The 27,207-nt window shown below is 40.4% G+C and overlaps 1 pseudogene; it reads right to left on the bottom strand.

Moving 5' to 3' along the window:
- LOC123936044 overlaps positions 1 to 18,439 on the bottom strand; it is a 118,725-nt pseudogene extending 100,286 nt beyond the window's left edge.
- Between the last annotated feature and the right edge of the window lie 8,768 nt (positions 18,440 to 27,207).

The raw sequence follows: 27,207 nt of genomic DNA, 5'->3' as shown, positions 1-27,207 counted from the left end.
ATACATGACAGACTTTAACAAAGGATTAATATCCCTGAATACGGTTCTCTCAAAAAATGTACACAAAATAGACAAAAGGAAAAAAAAAGCAGTGATATTTTTTCCACCCCATTTTGAAGATTCTTGTGTTTGAAGCATAAACAAAGTACATGTTTACATCAGACTATTGAATAGGAGGTGTATTTCCTCCTATACAAGTTTCTCCCATAGCCATCTGTTCTCTGCCTATAGAGTCTCTTGGCATTTGGGTCTGATTTCCTCAGGTGGGAGTTCCTCTGTGTTGCCTTTGGTAAGCCTCACATGCTGATCACATCTTGTTTACTTTTGTCTTCCTTCCAGCCTTCCCTCTGTAGCACTGTAGCAAACTCACAGCAGTTCAGCTGCCTTTTTTTTAAAAAAAGATTTTATTTATTTATTTGACACAGAGAGAGAGATCACAAGTAGGCAGAGAGGCAGGCAGAGAGAGAGGAAGGGAAGCAGGCTCCCTGCCAAGCAGAAAGCCCGATACGGGGCTCGATCCCAGGCCTTGAGATCATGACCTGAGCCGAAAGCAGAGGCTTAACCCACTGAGCCACCCAGGCGCCCCTGCCTTTTAAAGTCAATAGCTAATATTCAGAAAATTTTGTGTACCAGGCAAAGAGCTCTACTGAGTACCATTCACAATTTCAGGGGTACCCTATAATGGGAGAATCACATCCAGTTCTATAGTTTAGAAACCAAGTTTAGGAAAGGCACATGTCTTGCTTTATTTACAGCAGAATTTAAAGCACTTTCTTGTAAGTTACTGTAGGTAAGGAACGCCTGAGAGATTTCAAGAGAAAGTACTTTGTAAAGTCTCAGGTACTCAATAGTAACCTATCGGACTAGATTTTCCTTTAAAACTGTGGTTAAAAATAATCTGTGATCAGTGGAAGCATCACATACCCCTTGTTCCTTACCCCCTACTTGGAGACAGCACGTTTCTCACCAGCTGCCATTTGCTAGAATAGCTGCTTCTAGGAAATCGGCATCATTCAAAGCCCTGCCTTGAACAACATCCTCAGAAAGACCTCTCTGCCTTAATAGTTTTTCCTGAGTAGGTAGCACTCTGGGCTACTTCTCCTTTATAACAATTACAGTTCTAATTAATGTCTGCCACCTGGACTTCAGCGCAAACTCACTGAAAGCACGAACCACATTTCTTGTGGTATACTTAGCACTATGCTAGGTGCATAGACTAACATTCGAAATGAAAGTCACAGCATTTTATATCATACCCACTGTACGAATCTAATTGTTACTGTTTGTTCACTTATACATTATCTATCTCCCTTATGAAAATATGGGCTTCACAAGAATAAGTGCTTTGCCTTCCTTATTTCTAGTCCTTTATATTCTTAACATCTGGAACTTGAGACATGTAGGTGCTCAATGAGAATTTGATAAATGAATATTGGTCTCTGTATAGACTGTTGTTGGCTGACTTAATGGAACTTTGAGGTCACCACCTTCCATTTTCAAGGCTCCATGATTAACTGCTGTGAGCACTCCTGGTTTCTACACACAGTAGCCCTCCCCCATCCCCTCTGGCCTGCCCCCACCCTTCTCCATGATTCCAGTTACCTGCAGTCAACTGGTCTGGAAGCAGATAATCCTCCCACCAAATCATCAGATAAGTCAATAATATTCTAATGCTGCCTTCACAATGCCTAGGTCATTGACCCCACTTCAAGGTATCACATAGGGATGTCATCTCACATCAAAAGAAGAGGGAGTACAGTACACAACATTTTGAGAGACCACACTCACCTAACTTGTCATAATATACTATATCTATAATTGTTCTGTTATTGTTCACCTCTTATTGTGCCTAACATATATCCAAATTTATCACGGTATGCATATATATAATGGGTTCAGTGCTATCTGTAGTTTCAGACCTCACTGGGGGCCTTGGAATATACCCCAACAAGTAAGGTGGACTCCAGCATTTGAGTTATCTACAGTTCTATTTATTATCCTATATTATATTACAAAACATACACAAAATTAAAGGATGAGAAAATGTTTGAGATCTGTTATATCTTTTTTTTTTTTTTTCTGGGTGACAGTTATCCAGAGTTACAGGACAATCAGCCACAAAGTTAGCTGCAAAGCTAATCTTTTGCAATATTCTTTAAGCAAAAGCCTGTGTTTAAAGGCAGAGGTCTCTTTAGTCAAGGTTCTAGAATGTATGAGAGAGGGGCAAAGAAAAATGATTTGCAGGTGATTGAAAAGTGGTTTTATTCAGACGATCTTTTTCTAGTTTCCAGGTTGAAGGTCCTGGTGAGGGAGATAATCAAGCATTCATAGATCAGAGGTGAAGTCTACTCAAAAAGTGAGAAATTCAAAGTACTGAGAAGTCAAATAAAAATTAGGGATGTGAAATTTTATCAGACAGTGGAGTAGCAGCAGAAAATTTATGCAGACAAACTTTCCTTTCAACCCATGCCCCACAGAGACAAGATGAAATAACCCTTAATGTTCTACCTGGACTAGGTTCTGATTATCATTACTACGGCAGCTTTAAAAAGAAATTGATGGTGTAGGAAACTGCTAGCAAATATTTTTCTGGAATTTCTTCAAGACATAATGGGTTAGCTCAGTCTTGGAAAAATATATGTAATAGAGGAACAGACTAAAAGCATAATGGAGTCTCCCTCTAGTCATTTCAAATGCATGTCCTGACTCATTGTATTAACTTTTGAATGAAAAAAGATCGAAATACAAATTTATTTGTAGTGTGGTATGGCAACCACAGAATTTCTATTTGAAAATCTACTTAAACAACACAACAGCATGATGCTGGTTGTGCCTGGTATTTTGCCAACCTGCAAAGTCATAAACCCTGATCCTGTGTTTTCTAGTTTCCTTGGTATCTATGGGACACACAGCAAGGCAGCCGCTTTGGCCATTTAATGCTTCGTTAGAATACTCAATCTCAAATTTTGCTCAGAACTAAAAAATTGATGGGGCGCCTGGGTGGCTCAGTGGTTTAAGCCTCTGCCTTCGGCTCAGGTCATGATCTCAGGGTCCTGGGATCGAGCCCCGCATCGGGCTCTCGGCTCGGTGAGGAGCCTGTTTCTCCCTCTCTCTCTGCCTGCCTCTCTGACTGCTTGTGACTTCTCTCTCTCTGTGTCAAATAAATAAATAAAATATTAAAAAAAAGAACTAAAAAATTGAGCGCATTTGTTTCTCTTTTCAGTCATTAGTTTGGTATTGAGTGCTGTATAATTAAATTTACTGGCTTCTGATTCATATTTGCAATGCTTCTGGAACACTTTGGGCATAACAGAAGCTGAAATCCTTGCCATAGTGTTGTCTTTTGGAGGGGGAGATACCATGCGGTTTACACAGGTTAAAAATTTCTCTGAATACAAAAGTTGTTCACCCCTCATGTAGAATTAGTAAATAATGTAGGAAGAAAACAGGACCCCCTAATGCTGTCTCTCGGTCATAATAATCACTTAATATTTTAGAACCTTTCCCCCCACCAGATAGCTAACTGTATCATTTGTAAGGAATCATGAACATAAGCTGTTAATACAGTTTGGTGTGTGGTTTTCTTAACATTTCATATTGTATCTTGAGCACTAAATATATTAGGCATTTATAATGGGCACAGATTTCATAATATATAAGTAACCCTTCTTGTTAAACCTAGATGTAGTGTTCCACATTTTTATAAAATTGGTGATAAACATCTTTCCATCTACTTTAAGTCTTTGCCCACACTTCAGATAATTCCCTTAGGAACGCTTCTTAGAAATTAAACTGCAGAGAATATTAGTGTTGAAAATAGCTTATGTTGGAGTTTCTGTGTCTGTCTCAGGGTCTGTCCTCAGCACTTTACGTATATACATTTAGTATTAGTTCAATTTTACAGATGGGGGAAACTGAAGCACAGAGAGATTAATTCTCAAAGGTCATAGGGTAAGTGGAAAAGCTGGGATGCTACCCCAGGGGATTTGAGGCTGGAGCTGGTGCTCCTGACCCCTGTGCTGTATGGACTCTCTAATCACTTAGGTAAACATGACCTTCGCAGGTCATCCACATTAGACTTGGAAGTAATAGACGACCTACTTGAACCCCTGGACCCTACAGAAAGTAAGGCCTAGAAAGATTAAGCTACAAAGTCAAATCGCTGGTGGCAGATCTAGGTTTTACATCTTGACTCCTCATCCTGTAGTCCAAACTCTTGTTATTCCAAGGGTGGCCCATGAACCACAGCATCAGCCCCACCTGGGAACTTGTTAGAAATGCAGAATGTCAGGTCCTACCCCAACCCTCCTGAAGCAGAATCTGCATGTTAACAAGATCCCCTGGTAATTCCTTTGCACATTAAAGCTGGAGAAGCTCTGGCAATACACTATAAACTAGATAGATCTTGGTACTTCAATGGAAAATCTGCATGTAAACAACTAGTATTTACACAGCATTAAAAAAATCATTTTTCAGTTAGTTAAAGCTTTTATGAGGTTGAAGCATATGAAACTGCTGTTATTTTAGAGAAAACATTTAATATTGGCAACTTAGTGTGGCTCAACTTCTGTGGGTGGAAGGATAACAATAATAAAACAGGTATTAGTTTGAGTACAGATTGGACTTGAAGTGGAAGAGGTTCTTTATTCCCAGTGAATATACATGTTAGTCAGGAAGAAAACACAATTAAACAATTACATTGCAAATTGGTAAGTGCTACAGGAGAGCATTCTGAGAGCTTTGGAAGAAGGCAAGTGATGTTCTGGAAAATAAACATGGGAAATCATTTGCTTCTGTTAGTGGCAAAAAAGGCTGGCATACAAGCCTTAGTCAAAATATTATATGGGCATCCTCAGAAGCTTCACGGAATCGGATTTAAAACAATTGGTTAAGTATATAAGGTGCTCCACAAAGTTTGGGAGCTATGACTTGCCACGTGAACTAAGAAAACTAAGGACCATGTTGTCCTTTAATGGTCATAGTAGTTAATGAGAGTTTACAGGTCTCACCATTTAGGGTGTACGATTTTCATGGGCCCCACTTTGGCCGTTTCTCTTTTTCTGAAGTTAACAGTTTCAGGTTGGGTGAAGTGAAGAACTGGCTTCCATTACACTATGAATGAAGAGAACAATCTTAGGAGTAATATTTAAAGATGCACTTTTTTTTTTTATTTTAACCGGAAGCTGTGAATAACCTATAAGCAAGCAGTATGTGTAAATATAAAAATCTTGGTTAAATAGTTTCCATTCTCAAGTCCTTTTAGGTATCTTGCTGTTCTAGAAAAATCTGCTATACAGATTTTGCATCTTTACAGTAGTTGCTTTAGAAGTACTTAATTTGGGGGGAGATGGTTGAATTGGTAATAATTCCACTTTACCATCCATCTTTTTCTTACAATGTTCCCTTTAGAAAGAACTGACCTGGGGTGGGAGGTTGGGGGAACAGGTGGTGGGTAATGGGGAGGGCACGTTTTGCATGGAGCACTGGGTGTTGTGCAAAAACAATGAATATTGTTACGCTGAAAAAATAAATAAAATGGAAAAAAATGCTAAAAAAAAAAAGAACTGACCTACCAGTTATTGGGCCCATAATGAGGTACAATACTGTTCAAAGCAGTCCTAAGAGCATGAGAAGGAAAGTATCTGAGACCAAAATTGGGTAATCATTGGAGTGATACATGAATTGCATTGAGCATGGAGAAAGTGACACGAGGATGGGATAGATCGCACATAGGTACATACAGGTGATAGCTTTCAATATTCCCCACATCCTCCCTGCAGGCCTGAGGGGCAAATGGCTTCTAGTTTTCACTACCATTTTTATTTTTATGAAATCTAGTCTGGTGAAACTGCCTGCAAATGTCAGAAGTTTGATTCCTAATGTATTCGTTTCCTCCTTTGCCTGCCTTCTCCTTCCCTTCCCTCACATCCTTCTAAACTTTTACCAAATCGCCCAAATACTATCTGGGCACTGGGAGAATATAAAAGAAGAGTAAAATCTAGCACCTTACTCTCAACTTGCTTGTAAAACAACTTTCTTCCTGAAATAGCAAAGATAGGACAGACACAAAAAGCTATTAATACCCAGCAGTCGGTTGTGATTGTAAAAAAGGACAGATAGAGTACTATGGGATCACAGAGTGGGGAGAAATCACAGCTGTTGGTGGGATCAGGTAACTCCAGCCTGAGGAGTAATGTTTGAACTAGCCCATGAAAGGCAGGAAGGCTCCAGAGAGGAAGAAGGAGGGATTCCCCAGAAATGCATGCCAGAGGGGCACCTGGGTGGCTCAGTGGATTAAGCCCCTGCTGGCACCTGGGTGGCTCAGTGGATTAAGCCTCTGCCTTTGGCTCAGGTCATGATCTCAGGGTCCTGGGATTGAGCCCAGCATAGGGCTCTCTGCTCCACAGGGAGCCTGCTTCCTCCTCTCTCTCTGCCTGCCTCTCTGCCTACTTGTGATCTCTCTCTGTCAAATAAATAAATAAAATCTTAAAAAAAAAAATGCATGCCAGAGAGACAAAGGCCCAGAGGAGGAGGTGGAGGGGAGTTGGAGGATATTTCGCACTGTAAAGAAAAAGGAAATAAAGGATTTTTTTTTTTTCAGCAGGGGAGGAGCAGAAAAAGAGAGTAACTATTCCCTTCAATGGCTCTGCTCCAGCCATGTCACGAGAACCACCGGGTTCTCAAACTTTAAGCTCACATTACCTGAAAGGCTTGTTAAAGCCTTTCTTGCTAGGTCCACCCCTGGAGTTCCTTATGCAGAGGGGGTTGGGGGGAGGAACATGTGTATCCCGAGAGTCCCCATTTCTGTGATGTTCCCAGGTGATGCTGGTGCTTCTGGTCTGAGAACCCCTGTCCAGATATATGGCCAACAAGCTCCCATCCCACTTGCTATTTCTTCTGCATGGAAATTTCTACCCCCAGATAGTCACATGGCTCCTGGCCTCAGTTTATTCTTCTCATTTTTTCTCCTGACACTCTTTATTCCTGGTCTATGCTGTACCTTCATAACCCCTATCATATCTTAACACTATGGTGATATTTTTTTTTTTATCACCCATTAAGATATAAATCCCATGAGGGACAGTTTTGTTGCTTTAAGCAGTGCTATAATTCCTAGCACCTAAATTTCTGTGTTTCTAGACTTTAAAATACCATTGGGCACATGGTAGGCACTCAAATAGTGTTGACTTGCACCGAAGAATCAAATGCCTAGGAACAAGTTTAATTGAGGTGAAAGACCTATACTCTGAAAACTGTAAGACACTGAAGAAACCAAAGACAACATGAACAAATGGAAAAATACTGTTAAAGTGTCTATATTACCCAAAGCAATCTACAGATTCAGTACAATCCCTGTCAACATGCCAACAACATTTTTCATAGAACTTGCATACTAAAGCTTGTAGAACCACAAAAGACCCCAAAAAGCCAATGCAATCTTGAACAAAACTAGAGATACTACAATCTCAGATTTCAAGATATGATACAGAACTATAGTGATCAAAACAGTATGGCAGTGGCATAAAAACAGACATGAGATCAATGGAACTAAACCAAACACAGAAATAAACCCACACTTATATGGTCAATTAGTCTAGGACAAAGGAGAAAAGCAAATGCAATGGGAAACAGACAATGTCTTCAAGCGGTACTGGAAAAACTGGTCCTCTACGTGTGAAAGAATGAAATGAGCCACCTTCTTATACACAGAAATAAACTTAAATGGAGTGAAGACCTAAATGTGAGACCTGCAGCCGTAAAAATCCTAGAAGAAAATATAGGCAGTAAGTTCTTTGATATCAGCCTTAGCAATATTTTTCTAAAATATTAAGGGATAAATAAAAGCAAAATAAACTATCAGGACTACACCAAAATAAAGAGCTTAGCACAGCAAAGGAAACACTAAATGAAAAGGCATTTCATTTATGAAATGGGAAGAGAAACTTGTACAGGATAACTTCAATTACATAGTTTAAATAGTAACCCACTAAGAATACAACTTATCAAAACAAACAAACAAACAGAAACCCCAAAAATCCAATGATCTGATTAGAAATAGGCAGAGAACCCGAATATACATTTTCCAAAGATGACAGCAGGTGGCCAATAGACACATGAAAAGATGTTCAACATCACTAATCAGGGAAATGCAAATCAAAACCACAGTGAGATACCCCCTAATATGTGTCACATTGTCTAAAATCAAAAAGGTAAAATAAGTGTCGGTGAGAATGTGGAGGAAAGGGAACCCTCTTGCACTGTTGGTGGGAATGTAGACTGGTGCAGCCACAATCGAGGTTTCTCAAAAAGTTAATAAAAATTAAGTTAATTAACTTAATTAAACATAAGATCTAGTAATTCTACTAGAGATCTTTTCAAAGAAAACAAACACACTAATTTGAAAATATATAGGCATCCCTATGTTATTACAGCATTATTTACAAAAGGCAAAATATGGAAACAAGTGTCTACCAATAGATGAATAAAGATATTGTACACACACACACACACACACACACACACACACACACACACCCCGATATTATTCAATTGTAAAAAAGGGAGGAGATCCTGCCATTTACAACAACTTGGATAGACCTAAAGGTTATTATGCTAAGTGAATTAAGTTAGAGAAAGACCATATGATTTCATTTATATGTGGAATCTAAAAAATAAAACCAACAGAAACAGACTCAAATACAGACAACACACTGATGGTTGCCAGAGCAGAGATGGGAAAGGGCGTAAGGAGTGAAAGGGAGTGGGAGATATGGACTTCCGGTTACGGAATGAGTAAGTCACGGGGATGACAGGAACAGCATAGGGTAATAGTCAATGATATTGTAATAGGTTCTGTGATGACAGATGGCAGCTACACTTGTGGTGAACTTAGCATAAGGTATAAACTTGTCAAATTGCTATGTTGTACACCTGAAACTAATGTAACCATCAACTATACTTTGGGGGAAAAAATTAGTGTTGACTTGATAAAGGAAATTGTCTTGGAAAGAGAGGTGAGCCTGGGACTCATATAGATTGAGCCAGAGAGGATGGAAGACAAGAGAACTCAGGCCATACACCACATTGACTCCATCTTAAAGACACACATCTTTGGTTTTATTAGTAAAAAGTTTGGGGTCAGGGGTAGTAGGGAGGGAGAGCGAGGTAGAGTAAGAGCTTTAAGTAACTGCAGAGTTTCAGAACAGCTGCTGTGAAGGCCAACTATATTCTAAGGGAATAAACACCCTCATTTAGGGCAGAGGAAAAACCAGTCAGACTATACTTCTCTCTGAAATGCTGAAGTAGTCTTTCTATCTGGTATTATATATTAAGAGGATTTCCTACTTGTCACTTGCAGTCATTCCCTTTTCCTGACACACAGAGGCCTTAAAACTCCTATGGGGGAGCCCAGTTCTTCCTGTGTCCTCCTTTTCTGCCCTGTAAGTCAAGGGCATAGAATATATTTTCCAGCAGCAAGTTTTTACTCCAAACAGCCTGCTATACAGGGTTGTCCCAAATCCCTCTAACCTTCCATATGTTTAGCAATTTTTATGCCAAATCTATTGCTACTACATCATACACACATTATATACCTTCCATGGAAACATGATTGATATGGTCAGTCCTATTATAGTCTCTTACTAGAAACCTTGTGTCTTCATTATGTCCACAAAAATCACAAATAGGAACTTAGACATTTAGAGGATTCATAAATTAGTCCCATTAAGACAGAAACCTAAAAGATAGAGGAGGGATGTGAAAATATGGTAAATGAGGTCACCTGTATAGGTTGTCACAGATTCTTTAAGTACAAAAATAAGCTCATCTGGGGTTAAAATGTGATACCCTAGTTGTAACATTTAGCAACGTTCAATCTAAGACTGAAATGCTATACAAATACACAGTGTGTGTGTCAAAAGTCAAGAGTAGGAAGAGGGTTGTTGATCTAATGTAGTTGCATTTTCATTCTCCCCCCTTCTCCCCTGCCCCAGTTTAGATCACTGGATTAAGATCAAAGCCCTCAAGGTTGCTGGAGGGAAAGGATAATTGGATGATGGGTATTAAACAGAGCCCTTGATGTGAAGAGCACTGGGTGTTAAGTGCAATTGATGAATCATAAGATTCTATCCCTGAAACTAATATAGTATGTTAACTAAATTGAATTTTAAAGATTAAAAGAAAAAAGCCCTCAAGAGGCAGAGACTCTTCTGCTCTCTGCTTTGGAGATTCCTAACCCTGCCTGGAACATAGGATTGGTGGTAAGGCATACGTTGGTTCTGCTGGTACTTTGTAAGTGTGGTACGATGAGGGAAGATGGGACTGGAAAGATGGAGAGGATGGTGTTACCTCCAGTCCTGAGGGAATTGACAGGAGGAGGGAAAAGGGAAGCCCATTCATTTGGTTCAGACAACATGAAGACATTTTAACAGAACTTTTAATTTCCCAGGAAGATGAAAGGTAATCAGTTTTGAAATAGGTTATCTACCTGAGAGACTTTCCAACTAATATTACACATAATAATATACTTAACACCTATATTATATTCCAATTTATAAATTTTGTAAGAAATTTGTTAACAGAGGAAGCAAGGTGTAGGAATCAGGTACAGTAACTCTAAAATTTATGTTTAAGAAAACAAAACTGAGGGGCACCTGGGTGGCTTAGTGGGTTAAAGCCTCTGCCTTCTGCACAGGTCATGATCCCAGGGTCCTGGCATCGAACCCTGCATTGGGCTCTCTGCTCAGCAGGGAACCTGCTTCCCTTCCTCTCTGACTACTTGTGATTTCTGTCAAATAAATAAATAAAATCTTTAAAAAAAATACTGATAAATCATCTCTTTTATCAGGTCCTCTATCTGCTATGTCTTCATAGGGCTAGGTTTTTTTGTTTTGTTTTGTTTTTTGTTTGTTTTTTAGGAAAGAGGCCAGGTAGCTTCCTATCTCTTCAGACACCTAACTCCATTTCTTACCTATAGTCTTGTTCTTATTCCTACCACCTGGCATAAAACATGGTCATACTCCCCTATCTTAAGTAGTAAAAACAAGAACAAAACCCTTTCAACTATTTATCAACTCTCCACTCTGACTTCATGGATAAGCTTCTTTAAATTATGGTCTACACTCACTGCTAATGTCCTCACATCCCATTTGTTCTTCAACCGACCGTGCTCTGGATTTCCCTCACCATTTCACTAAAAGCATCTCTGATGATAATACAACTGAGATCTTGAATGGCCAAGCCAATGGATATCACTTTGTCATATTTAATGTGACTGGCCTCACCTTTCTTGGATCTTACTCTCCTGGGTTTCTTTCTAGTACTTTCTACTAGTTTCTCTGGCTCTCCCTTCCCCCATTGTTCTATCTTGGTTTGAGTTCTTTATTTTTAATGTAATCAGTGCTTCCTAGATGCCCCATCATATATTCGATGGTTTTAAGAAGGCATACATCAGTTCCTGGAATCAATTCCACAGTCTAGATATCTTGAGCTTCAGAGCCATCTATCCAGTTGGGTACATTACAAATCCCTCAAACTACACAGAGCTGAAGTAGTACTTACCCTCTCTGCAAAGAGCTCAGTTCTATTAATCCTAAGAATCATTTTACACTATTTCCTCCTTCATCTCCTCTTCAGTTACCCAATTGTGAAAATTCTACCTGTTAAGTATTTCTTTAATTGGTTCCGTCCTTTCCCTTTGATTGTTACTGCCAGAAACCAGGCTCTACCATGTTATTACCATGATCACTATAATATCCTAGTCTTTTGTCCCCAATTATTAGCCTTCAAGTCTTCCCTTCTCAATGATGGAAAAGGGAATTTTCCTTGGGGTCAGGGAATAAAAGTAATCTAGATTTTGATTTTTTTTTTTTTTACAAAATTCTTGACTAGCATCTAATCACCCCATGCACATGGACTGCTCTTTTATCTGTAGTCCCAGACTAGCAGAGGGCCAGATATGCTACAAATATTTATAGAAATGAAATTAAATCCTCCCTCATTAAACACTTCTCAGACTTGCCAAGGCTGAGAAGTCATTTTACTTCATCCCCAATAACCCTAAGGAATAAGACAGAGTAAGATTTCTGGATTCACCAAACAGTGTTGTTAACTATAAGGACTACTTCAAACTCACCTGACCTGGGTTTTAGTCCCACTCCACCAGCTCTGCAAATTTTTTTTTTTTGAGTTCTGCTTCCTCGTGTATTAAAGAAAGGGACTGAGCTCTAATTTTGTGGTCTTTTTTTCTGATTCTATGACTTAAATACCACTTACAGAATAAAAATGCATATTTTGAATCTGTGTCAAGTACACAATTCTAAAAGCCCATTTGGATGGATTGCTTCTATAGGAGAATGAAATAGAAGGGAAAGTAGATTGGTAATCATTATATGTCATAGTGACCACTGAGAGAAGCTGCTAGTTATTTCCTTTTATGTTTCCCCCAAGCCATACTTACCATTCCCAGCCATTCTTTCATAGCCTCCCATACAGCTAAATCTATTTAAGTAACTCTGGCCAGTAGGGAGTGATGGTGAAGGATTTTTCTCTTAAAGGAGAGGGACCAACACTTTCCATGGTCCTGCTGGTCAGAACTCAAGAGCTAGACTTATTGAACCACATTTGGGAGTTGAGTGTTGAGCATAGACACAGGACAGAGTCCATTTCTCTGGCACTACCAACTATACCTGCTTGTATTTCTACATGAGAAAGAAATTTCTTGTTCAAACCATTGAGATTTGGGGTTGTTATAGAAAAAGAACAAACAAAAACAAACCAGCAAACCCACAACTCAACAGTATTCTTAGTAAAAAATACAAATATTTTATTATTTTTCAAAGTACACCGGGAAGATGGTAATTTTATTGAAGTCATTTTAAAGTTTGCTTGAACCTTCAATAAAATAATTTATGAAATTTACTATACTACCCAGAACAAGCTACTTGAAAACTTCATATTCTACATTCCACTTTATTATGAAGAAACTAACACCCAGAGGCAGACTGGAAAAGGTATTTGTTTGGCAAAGCAAATTCTAATCCTATGAACCAGTTATCTACTGAGGGATCGAAGTGAAGACTAGAACAGTTCACAAGATAACTTCATTTTCTGATCAGCAGTTCCATTTACACAGACTAAAAGACTTATGCTTTTGTAGCTTTCACAATATAAAATTATGGAATAGTAACATCCTTCACTACTTTTCAGGAAGTGGAAGTGACCATGCTTAACGGTATTACCCAGAATGTATCCTGGTGCCATAAAATAAAGTCTTCATTATAAGACTGGGCTCCAAGAAGTGGCCCAGAAGCACATAAAACACTCCTCTTTCTACTAGCTCAGTGGCAGAGGGAATGCTGATCCCTATGCCTGCCTGGGAGTTCAGGTCAGAGGAAATGGAGACCTACAGCATTGTATTCTTTTACCAAGCAAAGCAGGAGGCCTCAACACACAGAACAGACCGTGGGGAATAAAGCTTTTGGAATAAACACCTCATAATCAGCACTTAGGAGTTGCCCTTTGAGCTAGTGCATAAGGAAAACTTAAGTTATTCTCCCATTAATAAGGGCCAAGAGCTCAAAGGAACTTTCCAGAGAACACTGAAGAACTATTCTATAAACCACACTGAATTGTGAAGAATAGGTTCAAAAACCAAACTTAAAACCTACTGTACATCTTTCATAATTCCCTAATGCCCCTCTAGCTCACACATTCCAATCTATCATTCATGATCTGAGATGGCTCATTCTTGCTTTAGGCCCTTATGATGAATGGGGCCTGCCTTCTTTTGTTAAAGATGGATCAAGGCTGAAGCGCTCCCTTTCTCTGGACTACAGCGCAGTCTCAAGGCTGAAGAAGAGTGAAATAGAGACAGAAGAACCAGAGAGTCTGATTATAGAGGCCTTGAAAGCCAAGCAAAGGATTCTGGATTTGATGTAGTTAGCAATAGGAAGCCAAAATAGATTTTTGAGCAAGGGAGTAACACAGGCAAAGGCTTATTTTAGTAAGATCATTAGAATGAGAATGGAGTAGAGAGGTAGAGCAGTTTGGAGAAAGCCACCTTAATTTGGGCTATGATAAGGAAATACTGAATATGAATGGTGGTTTTGGCAAGGGAGAAGAGAGAGAGGACAAGGAGGAGACTTTTTATAGGAAGATAGTTAGGAACTGAATTTGCAGTCTTGAAATAAGAAGGTAGCTGAATACTTGAAACAATGCTTATTAAAGAAGGAAACACAGTGAATAAGGCTGAATCCATGATTTACCATCTAAATCAGGACTCTGCTCAGACTGAAATGGGGTATTGCCAATTACTAGGCCAGAAGAGCAGGTGAGAACAGCACCAGTCTGAGGCAAACAGGGATTTCGAGCCATCTTACCTGAAAGGAGTTTTAACTACCACCATAGAACACAACTCAGATTCCAATGACCACCCTGTGCTCTTGAACTCTAGCTCTGGGTTTCTAAAAGTTAGACATTAAAAGGAAACTACCATTGGAGGATGAAAATAAAAAGCTGCTGTTGAGAGACTGAGGAAGAGCCAGAGTAGTAAGTTGGAAAACAAATATGATGTCCCTGAAGTTCAAGCTGTTCTGAGTCACTGTATTTCTCATAGTTGTCTGCTTTTCAATAGGTCACATCCTGATTTGGGGTCTCTTTGTTTAACGGTTTCAAGGACCAAACTGCCTTCTTCAAAAACAAACCCTGTTCCCTTCCATTCCTAATTCTCCATATCCTGTTCCCATGAAGGACTAGTAAACCAAGGTGAGGGTATGGGGTGTTGGGGGCAACAGGGTTAAGGATGGGGGTGTGGATACTGCATGGACACTGACTGTTCAGCATGCACCAGCCATCTAATGGGCCATAACCAGCCTTGCACATACATACCTATGGTCATGGGACAAAGGCAGTCCTTAGAGTTGCTCCCCTGAAAGGAGAAATGACCACACAGTGATAGGAAAGGAGTCTTCAGCATGTGTAGGGCTGAGTGAGGAAGGAGTGTTCCAGTCCTCAGCAGGCACATCCAATACCAGTGGGCTCAAGTCCAACAAGGAACCCTAGTGTCAGGAAGCACGTTCACATTCCTCCCCAGCTGAGCTATAGCAGGGCTGAGTGATCAGAACAGGCCAAGCCTAGAATAGATTTCCACTCCTCCCTTCTTGGTTCAGAGCTCACTAATCAATCCTCATGGTCTCTTCATTCCACCCAATATTTATACATTGTCTACTAATGTTATGTGTGGGGTTATTTACTAAACCAAGCTATCAGACGGCATGGACTCTGTTGGTTAATGTTCTTGGCACAGAGTAATATTACTTGTTGAATGAATGAAGGCACACACCCACGGCCAGTTCCTGTGCTACTTTGTTTTTATTCATCTTCCACTTTCCATCCCTTGTGTTTGCCTGCTTTTCTTTTTTTTTTTAATATTTTATTCATTTATTTGACAGAGAGAGAGGTCACAAGTAGGCAGAGAAGCAGGCAGAGAGAGAGGGAGAAACAGGCTCCCCACCAAGCAGAGAGCCCGATGCAGGGCTCGATCCCAGGACCCTGAGATCATGACCTGAGCCGAAGGCAGAGGCTTAAACCACTGAGCCACCCAGGTGCCCCTTGCCTGCTTTTCTAATGAAGATTCACCATCAGTGACTCATCACCTGAGAAGGGAACCTCAATTAGACTTCCAGTTTTAGCTACATAATCCACTTCTTTATTACCCTGAAACTATCAGTTCCCCAAACAAGATTAAACCTTCAGTTTTCCTTAAGACCAATTATCTTCTGTATCTTAAGCGAGTGATGGAATAGGAAGTAGTTTGTCCAGTCAAGCAGAGCCAGGTTAGAATCCCAACTGTGCCCTTACAATGACCTTGGGTTAGTTAGCTCTGAAGTTGGATTACCCAGTTGTACTTCATTTAGCTTAACTGTAAAATGGGGATACCCAAAACTGCATTATATTGTTGATAAAGACCTACAAAATTGTTTTTACCAAAATGCAAGAAACGGGGCCGCTCCATAATTAACAAAGCCTAAACCTATTAAAGGAGAAAAAGTGAGGTGGTCTAGAATTTTAACCTTGAATTGGCAACAAAGATCACACAAAGTAACTATGCCACCATGTCATGCCATCAGGTTCTTACTCACTCTAGAATGAGACAGGCAGAAAGTAGTTCCTGGGGGAAGCAAGCGAAGGAATCCCAAACATAAGCAGCATTTCTGTCTTTCCTGATGAGAGAATGACCTATTTAGTAAGAGGAAGTTAAAATCCCCCATTTCTGGTGGGAATGTGCTCAGACACTTCCAGTTTTAAAGAAGCTCTAGGCTTCTACAGTGATGGACAGGTAAGGCGGTCTTCAGTTTCTCAAATGTTTCAGCTTTTTTCTCCAACTTTCACACATCCGGTAATTTATACATTTGGGACTGACTTATTATGTCGCAGGCAAAGGGAAAACAGCAATTAATGCTTTCATTGCAGAACAGAAAAATAGTGCGGCTTGCTCCAGAAAAGTTCCAGCTGCAGCAAATTCTAGAAGGAAAAATTTACTGCCATTGGCTGTGTTTCCTCTACGTGGTGCTTAGCTAAGTGCCTGCACCTGCTCCACTGAAGCAGGTCTGCTAACTTGGTCATCATCAAGCACCACACACTGAAATAATTAAGAACAGGACCCCAGCTGAGTGGAGCAGTGTGGTCCTAGGTCGTACGGGTGTGTCTAAACCTAGGTCATACGGGTGTGTTTAAACCTGTGATCTGTGATTATCACATGGCCTGACACCAGACAAGAGAGTCTAGAAAGTCCACAGTGGGGCCAATACCAGTCATAAAACATGGCTCCCTTGTCCAGATCTCCAAAGGCATGACGAAAGACAGGATGTGAAGCCTGAACCCTGTGTGTTTAGGAGACTGATAAGCAATGCTTCTGATGTTCGCCCCTTTCTCTTTCTCCCTGGAACAAGGGGTGGAAAAATCAGGATTGTATTACCATCTATAGCCCTTAACTCCACCAATGCCTCCTCCCCCATCTTATTGTCCCCAAAACTGAGGACAGGTTTTTTTGTATTGTTTTAAGTTTTCTCTGTAAGCACCATATTCGGGAGAAACAGTAAAGGCAGGGCCTAGATTGTTTATTATTTTTTAAAATTTTATTTATTGGACAGAGAGATCACAAGTAGGCAGAGGGGCAGGCAAAGGGGGTGGGGGAAGAATGACCCTGAGATCATGATCTGAGCAGAAGGCAGAGGCCCAACCCACTGAGCCACCCAGGCACCCCAGCACTTGATTCTTTAGAACACAAAAGGGAAGTATTTCTCTTTCCAGGGTCATACTTACAAGTTCTTCTTTACATTATTCCTAGTAAGAACAACTGTGCCTTAACACACTGGACACACCTAGGGGAAAGTTTTCCTCAATTGATAGTTACAGAATGATAAAGATTTAAGACCCTGGTTTTCCTCCTCTATAAAAAGCAACTGAATTAGATGAGCTATTTAAGGTTCTTCCTGATTTAAAATGCAGTAATGCCATAATTTCCAGATTCAAAGAACAACCCCCTGCAAATCTGAGTAAAACAAATGTTGTAGAGTCCACAGCAAGCCTTTGGGAGAAGAGGTGCAGAGTCGCACACTACTTCATACACAGTCCTGTGCCTCCTTAAGAAAGGCAAACACAAGGTACCCTAAGCTACAGACACAGGGCAGGGGGGGAACTAATTGTTTTTTCCCATTCTACATTCTTCCCTTCCGAAAAAAACATCCAATTTTACTGTTGACTACTTTTATTCAGCTTATTTTGAGCTGGCTCATTTGCGTGGCTCAGATTTTAAAATCTTTCTAATAACTACTATGCAGGCTAACAAGCACATACACACACACACATGCATGCATGCACACACACACACACACACACACACACACCCCACACACACTCTGGTCTTAATCACTGGTGAATTTCAACCCTTTCTGTCTATAATCCTGAAGGAGAAGCTCTAGTTTTCAGGTCATAATTCACGTGGCGCAACAGCATCCTTCTTATGCGGATACTGTAAATACTGGCCACGCCAAGGACAGAATCCCATTCAACACTGGTCCACAGTGGAGGGTGGCACACTATAAAAAGTGTGAAAAGCTAGACTTGCGACCACCACGTTCTCTCAGTGAGCTCGACCCAAGAGCTGGGAAATGCACACACACTTTACTTTAGGTGAGGGCGAAGTGTACAGATTCACACAAAAATCACAGATGAGAAAAAAAAAAATTCAGAGGCAGACTCAAGAGCAAACCAGCATCCTTATCCAACTAAAAGTCACAGGAAACGAAAGTCACTCTACTCACCCAGCATAGCTGTTGTTATAAAGGTGGCCATACCCTGCTTGCAGAATCTTCAAAAAAAGCAGGCAATGAGGCAGAAAAGCAGCTGTCTGAGTCCTGGGCTTCCTGAGGCACGTCATAGTGTTGCAAGGAGAGGCGCTGAAAGTTCCCTTACAACAGTCACCCTAGGCTGGAGGTGGCTCACAGGGCCCCCTCTACATGCCCAAACCTTCTCTGGGAGGGGCTGGGGACAAAGGCTGGGGAGCAAGTAAAGTGTGACACTTCTTTCCAGCCACGGGGGGGGGGGGGGGTTGGGGGGGTGGGGGGGTGGAGTTTTATCAGCCTAAGAAGGGAAGTTGCTATTAAAACTTGGTCTTGGGTGTGATGCCAAAACAATGAACACTGTTATGCTGTAAATAAACAAATAAACGAATAAAAAAAATAATTAAAATGCAAAAAAAACAAAAAACAAAAAAACTTGGTCTTGGGACTAGAAGCAGCAGCACACCAGCCCAGCCCAGCAGCTGCGCCTGATCCTTAATCAGGCTCCCCTAGAAGGGGCTGGGCCTCCCCCTGTGCTGACTCATAGCTGGGGTTCACTGGATGCTGCTTCCTTTGGATAACTTTTTTTGGGTTTTTTTTGTTTGTTTGTTTCTTGCTTTACGACTTTAGGCCCCTAACTTTCCTGGACAACCTTTCTCCTTTTATTACATTCTATGGCACAGGACCCTATCCTGAACACAAATGATTTGCTGTGGATGAGCAAAACACTTAGGCATACATTCAACATTCTGGGCTTAAAGTTCTGAGCTACCATAACGAATTTCTACATGGATTCCACATACTGAGATGCATGGTGAGTAGCCTTCGTGAGTATAGGAGCAAGGATAAGGTCAGGCCGTGAATCCGAAGAGCCAGGCTTGGTCCCAGCTCCTACCTGTATAGAGAAGGGGCAGCAGGTTCGCCGGATTTCCAGCAGCTCTCCGTATCCATTCCATGTCAGCAACACACAGACCCGCTGCAATTTCAGAGGTTCTTATAGGGAACAAGAGGCTCCCATGTGCTTTACTACCGTCACTCACATTTGGAATCACTTAGGAAGCCAGACCATTTAAATCAGAATTCCTGGGGGTGGGATCAGTGCTTTAAAAGGAGATTGAGCTTTCAGTTTTTCTCCATTGAGAATGATATTTGCGGTGGGTTTTTCATAGATGGCTTTGATAATATTGAGGTATGTGCCCTCTATCCCTACACTTTGAAGAGTTTTGATCAGGAAGGGATGCTGTACTTTGTCAAATGCTTTTTCAGCATCTATTGAGAGTATCATATGGTTCTTGTTCTTTCTTTTATTAATGTGTTCTATCACATTGATTGATTTGCGGATGTTGAACCAACCCTGCAGCCCTGGAATAAATCCCACTTGATCGTGGTGAATAATCCTTTTAATGTACTGTTGAATCCTATTGGCTAGTATTTTGGCGAGAATTTTTGCGTCTGTGTTCATCAAGGATATTGGTCTGTAGTTCTCTTTTTTGGTGGGATCCTTGTCTGGTTTTGGGATCAAGGTGATGCTGGCCTCGTAGAATGAGTTTGGAAGTTTTCCTTCCATTTCTATTTTTTGGAACAGTTTCAGGAGAATAGGAATGAGTTCTTCTTTAAATGTTCGGTAGAATTCCCCTGGGAAGCCATCTGGCCCTGGGCTTTTGTTTGTTTGGAGATTTTTGATGACTGTTTCAATCTCCTTACTGGTTATGGGCCTGTTCAGGTTTTCTATTTCTTCCTGGTTCAGTTGTGGTAGTTTATATGTCTCTAGGAATGCATCCATTTCTTCCAGATTGTCCAATTTGTTGGTGTAGAGTTGCTCATAGTATGTTCTTATAATTGTCTGTATTTCTTTGGTGTTAGTTGTGATCTCTCCTCTTTCATTCATGATTTTATTGATTTGGGTCCTTTCTCTTTTCTTTTTGATGAGTCTGGCCAGGGGTTTATCAATCCTATTGATTCTTTCAAAGAACCAGCTCCTAGTTTCATTGATTTTTTCTATTGTTTTTTTGGTTTCTATTTCATTGATTTCTGCTCTGATCTTTATGATTTCTCTTCTCCTGCTGGGTTTAGGGTTTCTTTCTTGTTCTTTCTCCAGCTCCTTTACGCGTAGGGTTAGGTTGTGTACTTGAGACCTTTCTTGTTTCTTGAGAAAGGCTTGTACCGCTATATATTTTCCTCTCAGGACTGCCTTTGCTGTGTCCCACAGATTTTGAACTGTTGTGTTTTCATTATCATTTGTTTCCATGAATTTTTTCAATTCTTCTTTAATTTCCTGGTTAGCCCATTCATTCTTTAGAAGGATGCTGTTTAGTCTCCATGTATTTGGGTTCTTTCCAGCTTTCGTCTTGTGATTGAGTTCTAGCATCAGAGCATTGTGGTCTGAAAATATGCAGGGAATAATCCTAATCTTTTGATACCGGTTGAGACCTGATTTGTGACCCAGGATGTGATCTATTCTGGAGAAGGTTCCATGTGCACTAGAGAAGAATGTGTATTCTGTTGCTTTGGGATGAAATGTTCTGAATATATCTGTGATGTCCATCTGGTCCAGTGTGTCATTTAAGGCCTTTATTTCCTTGTTGATCTTTTGCTTGGATGATCTGTCCATTTCAGTGAGGGGAGTGTTAAAGTCCCCTACTATTATTGTATTATTATTGATGTGTTTCTTTGATTTTGTTATTAATTGGTTGATATAGTTGGCTGCTCCCACGTTAGGGGCATAGATATTTAAAATTGTTAGATCTTCTTGTTGGACAGACCCTTTGAGTAGGATATAGTGTCCTTCCTCATCTCTTATTATAGTCTTTGGCTTAAAATCTAATTGATCTGATATAAGGATTGCCACCCCAAAGAAGACATCCAGATGGCCAACAGACACATGAAAAAGTGCTCCACGTCACTCGGCATCAGGGAAATACAAATCAAAACCACAATGAGATATCACCTCACACCAGTCAGAATGGCTAAAATTAACAAGTCAGGAAATGACAGATGCTGGAGAGGATGTGGAGAAAGGGGAACCCTCCTCCACTGTTGGTGGGAATGCAAGCTGGTGCAACCACTCTGGAAAACAGCATGGAGGTTCCTCAAAATGTTGAAAATAGAACTACCCTATGACCCAGCAATTGCACTACTGGGTATTTACCCTAAAGATACAAACATAGTGATCCGAAGGGGCACGTGTACCCGAATGTTTATAGCAGCAATGTCTACAATAGCCAGACTATGGAAAGAACCTAGATGTCCATCAACAGATGAATGGATAAAGAAGATGTGGTATATATACACAATGGAATACTATGCAGCCATCAAAAGAAATGAAATCTTGCCATTTGCGACGACGTGGATGGAACTAGAGCGTATCATGCTTAGTGAAATAAGTCAATCGGAGAAAGACAACTATCATATGATCTCCCTGATATGAGGACATGGAGAAGCAACATGGGGGGGTAGGGGGATAGGAGAAGAATAAATGAAACAAGATGGGATTGGGAGGGAGACAAACCATAAATGACTCTTAATCTCACAAAACAAACTGGGGGTTGCTGGGGGGAGGTGGGATTGGGAGAGGGGGAGCGGGCTATGGACATTGGGGAGGGGAGGCGAACCATAAGAGACTATGGACTCTGAAAAACAACCTGAGGGTTTTGAAGGGTCAGGGGTGGGAGGTTGGGGGAACAGGTGGTGGGTAATGGGGAGGGCACGTTTTGCATGGAGCACTGGGTGTTGTGCAAAAAGAATGAATACTGTTACGCTGAAAAAATAAATAAAATGGAAAAAAAAAAAAAAAAAAAAAAAGGAGATTGAGGTGATTCCAATGTTCAGTCACCATGCTGGTCTAGAGTGGGGCTTCTCAAACTTTAACATGCGCACAAATCTAATCACCTGTGCATCCTGTTAAGCTGCCCCTTCTGATGAAGTCATTTGGGGCTGGGACCCAAGATTCTGCATTTCTTTTTCTTTCTTTTCTTTTTCTCCCTCCCTTCCCTCCTTCCTTCCTTCTTTCCTTCCTTTCTTTTTTGAAGATTTTATTTATTTGACAGAGAGAGGCACCGCGAGAGAGGGAACACAAGCAGGGGCAGAGGGAAGAAGCAGGCTTCCTGCCTAGCAGGGAGCCCGATGTGGTGCTGGATCCCAGGATGCTAGGATCATGACCCAAGATGAAGGCAGATGTTTAACAACTGAGCCACCCAGATGTCCCAAGATTCTGCATTTCTAACGAGCTTCCAGGTGATGCTCATGTTGCTGGTGCATCAGTCACAGTTTGAGTAATGAGGCTTTACTTTAGAACGAGGTCTGCTTTTTCTCCTTTCTCTCAAAACTGGAGGGGGAGTGGGTAAAAACCTTGGAGCAAACCATCTCCTCATTTTCTCCATGTTGGTGATGAAGAAGGTGTTTTTTTCATCTACGTGCTCCTATCCAGATATACAAGAAAACCCATCTGGAAGGATACACTTTGCTCTAATAAATAAGAATGGCGTTATCTAGGGTGACTCCCATTTCACCCCATGCCAAGGCCTGGTCCTATTCTGGAAGAGTGTGGGAGCCAGCATCTCTCTATATGCTCACACACTTTTCAAATTTCCCAAAGATTCATAGCCAAGGATTCTGTGCCCTCCAATATTATGTCCAGAACACTGGTTAGAAGAGAAAGTACCATATCTTTCCTTATCTTCTCTACTGAAGTCATAAGTTTGGTGTAAGAGAGCCGTAATGATTTTCAGTTAGAATGATTCTCTAAAGCTTTCTTGACTACCCTAAGGTTAGTTTAATCTCTTCTCTGTGTCCCCCTCTCTAATAACCAGTGTGTTGTCTACTAAAGGGCATAGCACATTGAATTTAAGTATTTGTGTGGTTCCCTCCCAAGGCTGCCTTCTCCTTGAGTGCAGAACAGCACCCCCTTTCACCTTTATGTCACTTCCTTATATCTCCTAGAGGGAACACAATGTTTCCTGAAGCAATTATCAGCCATGTTTGTTGAGTGAATGACGAACCTGAAAAGGGGTTCATTCAACATTTATTCTGTGACTTTTGTATCCAAACAGAGGAAGATGGAAGCCCTAGAGCAGTGGATGGTCCCAGGTCTCCTGGTTTTGTTTCTTGTTTGTTTATGTTGTCGTTTTTTTCCTTCATGACTTTATGGCCTGGATCTCCTGTCTTTGAAGGGGTGAGGCTGCTCTGCAAGTCATGGCCATGCGTCTTGAAGCCATTTCTGACAAGGCCAAGAAAGCCTATGTAACCATGACTGAACTGTTGAAATAAGAGGTTACTGTGTAAATAAAACACTTCATCTCTTTGCATTTTATTATGTCAGAATAATGTATAAATCTGTCTATTCTATCACAACATTAGACTAGGAATGTTCAGTCTCTGGCTGGGGATTAAGCTCATCCTCAAATCATTCTGAAGAATGGGATCCAGTGAGCATGTTCATCAAAGGCTCTCCAGACTCTGAGACCAGGGTAATCATTTCCTGGACTATCAAAAACACAAGAGACCCAGGGGACATCCTATAGTCTCCCTCAATATTTCAGATCAAAGAGAAGTTCTCAAACAATAGAAGTCATTCCTAACAATCTTCCTCTGGTTTTCTAAGGGCCAGGTTATCTGATCAAACTTCTCCTGGAGTAGATAAGCTCCCATAAAATGAGTGATAAATGGAGTCCATTTAGTAAGTGGGAGGAGAAGAGAATGGCTTTACAGATGGATTCGAAGATAAAAGTCCCGTTTTTAAGGCACTGAGAAGGAGTGAATTATTAAACCAGTGGAAGATTTAGAGATGGAAAGATGAGAATTTCTATTTATCAACTATGCCTTTGTCATATTTTAGTTGAAGAGTGAACTTTTTAAAAAGAAATTATTATTACCCTGCAGAGAAACAAAAGGAAACTATAATTGGGAAAGGAAAATGTCATCTTGATTTGGGTCCATTGTTGTCCATGAATAGATAAATTTTTATTAAAGTATAGTTGACTACAATATTGTATTAGTTTCCTATGTACATTATAGTGATTCAACATTCATATATGTTATGAAATGATCACCACAATTAGTCTAGTTACCATCTGTCACCATACAAAGCTAATATGATATTATTGACAATATTCCATCTGTTGTACCTTATATAACCATGGCTTATTTATTTTATAACTACAAGATTGTACCTCTTGATCCCCTTCACCTATTTCACTCCCCCTCCCTCCAGCACCAAATCCTCCTCTCCTCTGGAAACCATCAGTCTGTTCTCTTTATCTGAGTCTGGTTTTGTTTGTTTGTTTTGTTTTGTTTTTTAGAATCCACATATAAGTGAAGTCATACAGCATTTGTCTTTCTCTGTCTGACTTATTTCACTGAGCATAATACCATCTAGGTTCATTAATGTCACAAATGGCAAGATTTCATTTTTTAAAAAGATTGTATTTATCCATTTGAGGAGAGAGTGAGAGAAAGCATGAGAGGGGAGAAGGTCAGAGGGAGAAGCAGACTCCCCAGGGAGCTGGGAGCCTGATGTGGGACTGGATCCTGGGATTCCGGGATCATGACCTGAGCTGAAGGCAGTTGTTTAACCAACTGAGCCACCCAGGTGCCCAGATTTCATTATTTTTTATGCTCAAGTTATTACTGTTGGATATATATCCACATATTCTTTATTCATTCATCTATCAATGGACACTTCGGTTGCTTCTGTATCACAGCTATTGTAAATAATGCTACAATGAACATAGAGGTATACATACCTTTTCGACTTAGTGTTTTCATTTTCTTTTCTTATATTATGTTTTTGATTTTAGTTCCAGTATAGCTAACATACAGTGTTATGTTAGTTTCAGGTGTACAATATAGTGATTCAATAATTCTATACAATTATTTAGTGCTCATCAAAGTACACACTTTAATCCCCATCCCCTACTTCCCTTGTCCCCCGGTCCACCTCCCTCTGTTTCTTGGTCTGTCTCTCTTTTTCCTTTGCTTGTTTGTTTTGTTTCTTAGATTCCACGTATGAATGAGATCATATGGTATCTGTCTTTCTCTGACTGACTTATTTCACTTAGCATAATGCTCTCTAGCTCCATCCACGTTGTTGCAAATGGCAAGATTTCATTCCTTTTATGGTTCACATCTTCTTTATCCTTTCATCTATTGATGGGCCCTTGGACAGCTTCCATCGTTTGGTTGTTGTAAATAATGCTGCAATAAACATAGTGGTGCATGTATCCCTCTGAATTTGTGTTTTTGTATTTGGGGGCTATATACCTAGCAGTGCAATAACTGGGTCATAGAGTAGTTCTATTTTTAATTTTTTGAAGAACCTCCATACTCTTTTCCACAGTGGCTGTATCAATTTACATTCCCACCAACACTATGAGCATTCCCTTTTTGCCACAGGCTTGCCAACCCTTGTCATTTCTTGTGTTTTTGATAATAGCCATTCTGACTGGTGTAAGGTGACACCTCATTGTGGTTTGGATGTGCATTTTCCTCATGGTTAATGATGGTGAGTATCTTTTCATGTGTCTGTTGGTCATCTATATGTCTTCTTTGAAGAAATGTCTATTGAGATCTTCTGCCCATTTTTAAATTGGATTTTTCTGGGTTTTTGTTATTGAATTGTAGACTAGATATTTTTAATGTACCTTTCATATCTGAAATTATATGATGTTATAGGGAAAGATTGTGCAAAACCTTTTCTTATGTATGTGAATGAGAGCCATGTAGATTTATTTTTGTAAAGATACCTGGAGGAGAAGATGAATGGGTACGGCTGGGCTTTGTGATACAGAAAACCCTCCCATTCTTTCATGCTCATTCTTCAATGTCTTATTAACATAGACCTATTGCTCGTCAGGTCTCTTTTATGGCCTTTTGCTATTGTTCCAACATGTGAGGAATTAGCAAATGTGATTTCAGGTTGCTGCCTTATGCAGTCTTGGCAATTCTGGGAGGAATGTTCTGAAGCTTCCTTTAACAATGCATTGCTAATGATTCCCGCAACTGTCTTTTTCAGCACCATCAGCCATCTCTTCTTGACCCTATGTTTTTAATCTTTCTCTTGTTAACTCTCCATATTTCTGCCTTCCTCAAATGCAAGCTTACCCCTTTCTTTTTTCAGCCTTCTCAAAAGCACACTCTTAACCCTGACAAAATGTTTTCCATCCCTACCACCCCAATGAAACTGTCTCTTAAAGATCCATGGTTATTTCTAAGTGAGAGGCCCTCTGTTGTCACTCTATATTTGTAAGTTTTCTAAGGCTATTTATCACCTCCTGTTTGAAACTCTTCTTTCTGTGACTGGGACATTGTTTCTCCTATTCCTTTCTTTCCTAGGGTTACTTCCTATTTTTTGACTGCTTACAAAGTTGATGTTTCATGGCAGTGTTGGCCTTCTCTTCTTGATGTACTGTGGACAGAAATGGGCTGGAACAATTTTGTGGATGAGAATGGCTTGAGCTGGGTCTGGAAGGGAAGGAAATATTTGGCTGGACTGAGATAAGAAGGGCTGGAGAAAGGTGGCCCTTATTATCAAGAAAACATTGTAAGCGGGTGCCTGGGTGGCTCAGTGGGTTAAAGCCTCTGCCTTCGGCTCAGGTCATGATCCCAGGGTTCTGGGATTGAGCCCCGCATCGGGCTCTCTGCTCTGTGGACAGCCTGCTTCCTCCTCTCTCTCTCTCTCTGCCTGCCTCTCTGCTTACTTGTGATCTCTGTCAAATAAATAAATAAAATCTTTTAAAAAAAAGAAAAGAAAACATTGTAAGCAAATACAGAGGATGTGGACCTTGAGTTTGTGACACTTGGTACTACTGCCAGAGGGGCTGGGCAGATAAATAAACATAGAGTTGCTCTTGGTGGTTGAATTAATTATATG

This window comes from Meles meles, unplaced genomic scaffold (genome assembly GCF_922984935.1).
Source record: "Meles meles unplaced genomic scaffold, mMelMel3.1 paternal haplotype, whole genome shotgun sequence".
NCBI classification, from domain to species: Eukaryota; Metazoa; Chordata; class Mammalia; order Carnivora; family Mustelidae; genus Meles; species Meles meles.
Note: the sequence above shows the minus strand (reverse complement) of the source record. Positions and strands in the feature narration are given on the sequence as shown.